The following is a 6,011-nucleotide window of genomic DNA, read 5'->3' as shown; positions in this document are numbered from 1 at the left end:
TCTTTTGTTGTAGCCATTATGACAATTTTAAGAGGGCATCTCATTGTGGTTTTGATTTACATTTCTCTAATTACCAGTGATGATGAGCATTTTTTGAGGTGTCTATTGACCATTTTTATGTCTTCTTTGAAAAAATGTCTATTCACATCCTCTGCCTATTTTAATCGGATTATTATTATGAGGGGAGGGTTTGAGTTGTATGAGATATATATATATATATATATATATATATATATATATATATATAATATAATATAATTATGGTCTTAAACTCTTGTTGGATGTGGCATTTGTAAATACTTTCTCCCATTAACTAAGCTGCCTTATTATTTTGTTGATAGTTTCCTTCACTGTGCAGAGGCTCTTTGATTTTTGCATAGTCCCAATAAATTAATATTACTTTTGTTTGCCTTCCCTGAGGATACAAACCTAGAAAAAAATGGCTGTATAACTCATGTCAAAGAAATTATTGCCTATGTTTTCTCCTAGGAGTCTTATAGTTTCAAGTCCCACATTTAGGGCTTTAATCCATTTTGAGTTTATTTTTGTGTATAAAATTAAAAAGTGGTCCAGCTTTATTCTTTTACATGTAGCTATCCAGTTTTCTGAGCACCATCTATTGTTGATTAATTTACCATATAAGCATGGGTTTATTTCTGAGATTTCTATGCTTCTCTGTTGACCTATATATCTATTTTTGTGCCAGTATCCTACTGTTTTGATTATTATAGCTTTATAATATAATTTGAAATCTGAGATTGTGATATATCCAGCTTTGTTCTTCTTTCTCAAGATTGCTTTGGCTAATCAGGGTCTTTATAGTCATATATAACTTTTAGCATTCTTTGTTCACATTCTGTGAAAAATGTTGGTATTTTTATAGGTATTGCATATAATCTATAGATTTCTTGGGTAATATGGGAATTTTAACAGTTAATTGTTCTTTCTCTTAATGTGCATGGAATATCTTTCCATTTGCTTATGTCATCCTCAATTTCTTTCATCAAGGTTTTATAGTTTTCAGAGTCAAGGTCTTTCACCTCCTTGGTTAGGTTTATTCCTAGGCATTTTATTCTTTTTAGCACAGTTGTAAATGGATTTTTTTTTCTTAATTTCTCCTTCTGCTTCTTCATTATTAGTGTATAGAAATACAAATTTCTGTATATTAGTTGTATATCCTGCAACTTGACTGAAATCATTTATTCTTTCTAGTAGTTTTTTGGTGGTGTCTTTAGGGTGTACTGTATATAGTATCATGACATCCGCACATAATGGATTTTACTTATTCCTTACCAATTTAGATGTGTTTTATTTATTTTCTCTTGACTGATTGCTATGGCTAGGACTTCCAGTACTATACAGAAAAGAAGTTGTGAGAGATGACATTCTTTTCTTATTCCTAATCTTAGAGAAAACAGTCTCAGTTTCCACCATTGAGTATTATGTTAGTTATTTTTTTTCCATATATGACCTTTATTATGTTAGTTATGTTTCTTCTAAATCTACTTTGTTGATTGAATGAATGAATGAATGGATGTTGTAGTTCTTCAAATACTTTTTCTCCATCTATTGAGATAACCATATGGTATTTATTATTTCTCTTGTTAGTGTGATGTATCATGCTTATTGATTTGTAAGTAATGAACACTTTGCATCTCTGGAATAAATCTCACTTGAATGTGGTGAGTAATTGTTTTAATATATTGTTGCATTAGGTTTGCTAGTATTTTATTGAGAATTTTTGCATCTGTGTTAATCAGAGACTTTGGTCTGCAGTTTTGTTGTTGTTGTTGTTGTTGTTTTGGTAATGTCTGTCTGGTTTTAGTCTGAAGGTAATGTTAACCCCATAGAATAAATTTGGAAGATTTCTTTCCCCTTTATATTTTTTGGAAGTCTGAAAAGAATAGGTATTAACTCCTCTTTAAATATTTGGCAGAATTCACCTGTGAAGCTATCTTTTTTTTTTTTTTTAAAGATTTTATTTATTTATTTGACAGAGAGAAATCACAAGTAGATGGAGAGGCAGGCAGAGAGAGAGAGAGAGAGGGAAGCAGGCTCCCTGCTGAGCAGAGAGCCCGATGTGGGACTCGATCCAGGACCCCGAGATCATGACCTGAGCTGAAGGCAGCGGCTTAACCCACTGAGCCACCCAGGCGCCCCCTGTGAAGCTATCTTATCCTGGACTTTGGTTTTGGGAGTTGTTTGTTTGCTATAATTACTCAATTTCATTGCTAGTGATTGTTATTTCAAATTTTCTATTTCTTTATGATTCAGTTTTGGGAGATTGTGTGTTTCTAGAAATTATCCATTTCTTGTACATTGTCTAATTTTTAGCATATAATTTTTTATAATATTCTCATAATTCTTTGTATTTCTGTGGTACCCATTGTTATTTTTCCCCATTTATTTCTATTTTCTTTAAGATTTGTTTATTTATTTTACAGAGAGAGAGAGAGACAAAGAGGGGGAGAGAGAGAGCATACATGTTCAGGGGAGGGGCAGAGGGAGAGAGAGAATCCCTAGTGAGCATGGAGTTTGATTAGGGCCCAATTCCATGACCCTGAGATCATGACCTGAGCCAAAATCAAGAGACAGAAATTCAACTGATTAAGCCGCCTAGACACCCCATCTCCTCATTTACTTCTGATTTTATGTATTTGAGTCCTCTCTTTTTTTCTTGATGAATATGGTTAAAAGTTTATCAATTTTCCATTTCTTTTCAAAGAGCCAGGTCCTTGTTTCAACAATGCATTCTATTTTTTTAATTAGTCTCTAATTCATTTATTTTTGCTCTAATCTTTATTATTACCTTCCTTCTACTTGTTTGGGCTTTCTCTGCTCCTTTTATAGCTCTTTTTGGAATAAGGTGATATTGTTTGAGATTTTTCTTGATTCTTGGGGTGGGCATATATTGCTATAAACTTCCTGCCTAGAACTGCTTTTGCTACATCCCAAAGACTTTAAACCATTGTGTTTTCATTTTCATTTCATTTCAGTTTTAATTTCCTTTTAGTTTATTTTTTAGTATTTAACCTCCATGTTTTTGTGTTCATTCCAGATTTTTTCTTGTGATTAATTTCTAATTTTATACTATTGTGATCAGAAAAAATATAGTTGATATTATTTCAACACTTTTAAATTTATTGAGAATTGTCCCATGGCCTAACATATTATCTTCTATGAAGAATCATGTGCACTTGAGAAGAATATGTAAAGTACTGTTTTTTAGTGGAATGTCCTGTAGATCCAGTTGGTATAACAAGTCATTCAAAGCTGTTGTTTCCTTACTAGATTTTGGCCTGAATGATTGATCTATTGATGTAACTGCAGTGATCACTTTCCCTACTTTTATTGTATTACATTCAATTTCTTTACTACTGTTAATAATTGCAGTATGTATTTTCTTGTTCCAGTGCTGGGTGCATAGATATATATAGACATCATATCTTCTTATTGAATTGTTCCCTTTATCATTTTATAATATCTTTTTTTTAATATTTGCCTCATTACGGTTTTTGTTTGAAAGTTTATTTTGTCCTATACAAGCTACCCCAGCTTCCTTTTCACTTTCATTTGTATGTCAAATATTTTTCTGTCCCTTCACTTTCCATCCATTTATGTTCTTAGGTATGAAATGAATTTCATGTAGACAGTAGTTTTTTTTTTTTTTAACCATTAAGTCACTCTGTCTTTTGAGTGTAATATTTATTCCATTTACATTCAGAGTAGTTATTAATAAGTATGTATTTATGCCATTTTCAATTAGCAATAATCACGCCTCGGATAAACTTCATTGACTACGATACTACCACTGTGCAAAGCTATTTATGCCATTTTGATACATGTTTTTTGTTGTTTTTGTAGGTTGTCTCTGATCTTTTCTTCTCTTTCTCTCTTCCTTTATGGTTTGGTTGCTTTCCACAGTGTTATATTTGGATGCTTTTCTTTTCTTTCTCTTTTTCTGAGTTTTGATGTACCTATTATAGGTTTTGAATTTGCAGTTACCGTTAGGTTCATATATAACATCATATGCATATAGTGGTCTATATTAAGTTGAACCCAACTTAAATTGGTCACTTAAGTTTTAACCCATTCTAAAAACACTAAATTTTTATTCCCTTTCCTTGATTGATTTTTGTAGGTAAGATGATTTTACTGCTTTGCATTTTAACCTCCATACAGGTTTCATAAGTGATTACTACTTTTATTATATGTTTGCATTTACCTATCTTTTTTTTTTTCTTTCTTTCTTAATTTTCCTACTCCTGATTCTGGCCTTTCCTTTATACTCAATGATTCCCTTTACCATTTCTTATAAGTCTTCTCTAGTGGTGTGAACTCTTTTCCTTTTGTTTTTCTGGGAAACTCTTTACCTCTTTCTATTCTGAATGATAATCTTGCCAACTAGAGTATTCTCATTTGCAGGGTTTGTTTTTGCTTTGTTTTGTTTTTTGTTTTTCATTTCAAATCATGCCACTTTCTTCTGGTCTGTAAAATTTCTGGTGAAAAAAAAAATAAAAACAACTTATAACTTTCTGTGGTTTCCCTTGTATGTAACTCTTTTCTCTTCTAAAATTCTCTCTTTGGTAAACCTGGGTGACTCAGTTGGTTAAGCGACTGCCTTCAGCTCAGGTCATGATCCTGGAGTCCTGTGATGGAGTCCCACATCAGGCTCCCTGGTTGTCAGGGAGTCTGCTTCTTCCTCTGACCCTCCTTCTTCTCATGCTCTCTGTCTCTTTCATTCTCTCTCTCAAATAAATTAATAAAAACTTTTTAAAAATAAAATTCTCTCTTTATCAATCCTTTTTGCATTTTAATTATTATGTGTCTTATTGTTGACACTTTGGGCTTCTTCTTCTTAGGGGCTTTTTGTGTTTCCTGGACCTGAATGTTTGTTTCCTTCCCCAGATTGAGGAAGTTTTAAGTTATTATTCCTACTAAATTCCTAATTCCTAATAAATTTGAAAATTTATTCAAATAAATTCTCTAAGCCCTACTCTCTCTTTACTTTCTGGGATCCCTATAACGCACATGTTATTCCACTTGATTTCACTGAATTCTCTTAACCTATTCTCATTTTTTAAATTCTTTTTTCTGTGTGCTGTTCAGCTTGGCTGGCTTCCATAACCCTGTCTTCCAGATCACTGATCCATTCCTTTGCATACTCTGATCTGCTACTGATTACCTCTGGTGTATTTTCTGTGTCAGTTATTGAATTTTTCATTTCTAATTGGTTCTTTTGTATAAGGAAAGGGATTTCTTAATTGTTTCCTTTAGTCTACTTTCCTCATGGATAACAAGGGTTGGTTCAATTGCTCTGGCTCATTAGGCAGGTGCTCATTCTCTCCTTGGACTTCTGATGTTTCATGATGAGCTGCTTAAGTGGATGGCCTATCACAATATAGAAATCCTTAACTTATTAAAAGCGTGAAAGAACTATCACACCACACCTGCAGCTTTCATGTTATACAGTTATGCTTATAGCATCTCCTTCTTTCTCTTAATATACCTTCTATTCATTAATTAACACCTGCACCCACCAAATTATCCTCTGTCTCAACCTCTTGAGCTCAAAGCTAAAATACTTTTTATTCCTTTATGACATTCACTAATTTATAATATTAGTATTGTATTCTATCTTCCTTTGTACACCTGTTTTATATATGTAACTGGATGATAATTGTTTTCTTTCTCCAAACCTCACCCCATATCTCTGAGCCCAATTCTTGCCATTCTATATATTTTTTTTCACAAATTTAACTGCTCCCTGCATTCATTAACTCAACATTTTGCTCCACTTGTTTTCTTTTTTTTTTTTGAAGATTTTATTTATTTATTTGACAAACAGAGATCACAAGTAGGCAGAGAAGTAGGCAGAGAGGGGGGAGAAGCAGGCTCCCCGCTGAGCAGGGAGCCTGATGTGGGACTCGATCTCAGGACCCTGAAATCATGACCTGAGCCGAAGTCAAAGGCTTTAACCCACTGAGCCACCCAGACACCTCCATTTTGCT

General features: G+C 33.0%; 1 non-coding gene across 1 annotated transcript; it reads right to left on the bottom strand.

Annotated features, from left to right (window-relative positions):
- Nucleotides 1–3,682: 3,682 nt before the first annotated feature.
- Nucleotides 3,683–3,823, bottom strand: LOC131834882 (U4 spliceosomal RNA). The gene has a single exon (XR_009354984.1). It is a non-coding gene; the product is annotated as a U4 spliceosomal RNA (small nuclear RNA).
- Between the last annotated feature and the right edge of the window lie 2,188 nt (nt 3,824–6,011).

The sequence above is a fragment of the Mustela lutreola genome, chromosome 6, assembly GCF_030435805.1.
Source record: "Mustela lutreola isolate mMusLut2 chromosome 6, mMusLut2.pri, whole genome shotgun sequence".
In the NCBI taxonomy this organism is placed as follows: Eukaryota; Metazoa; Chordata; class Mammalia; order Carnivora; family Mustelidae; genus Mustela; species Mustela lutreola.
This window is presented reverse-complemented; position numbering and strand designations above follow the sequence as displayed.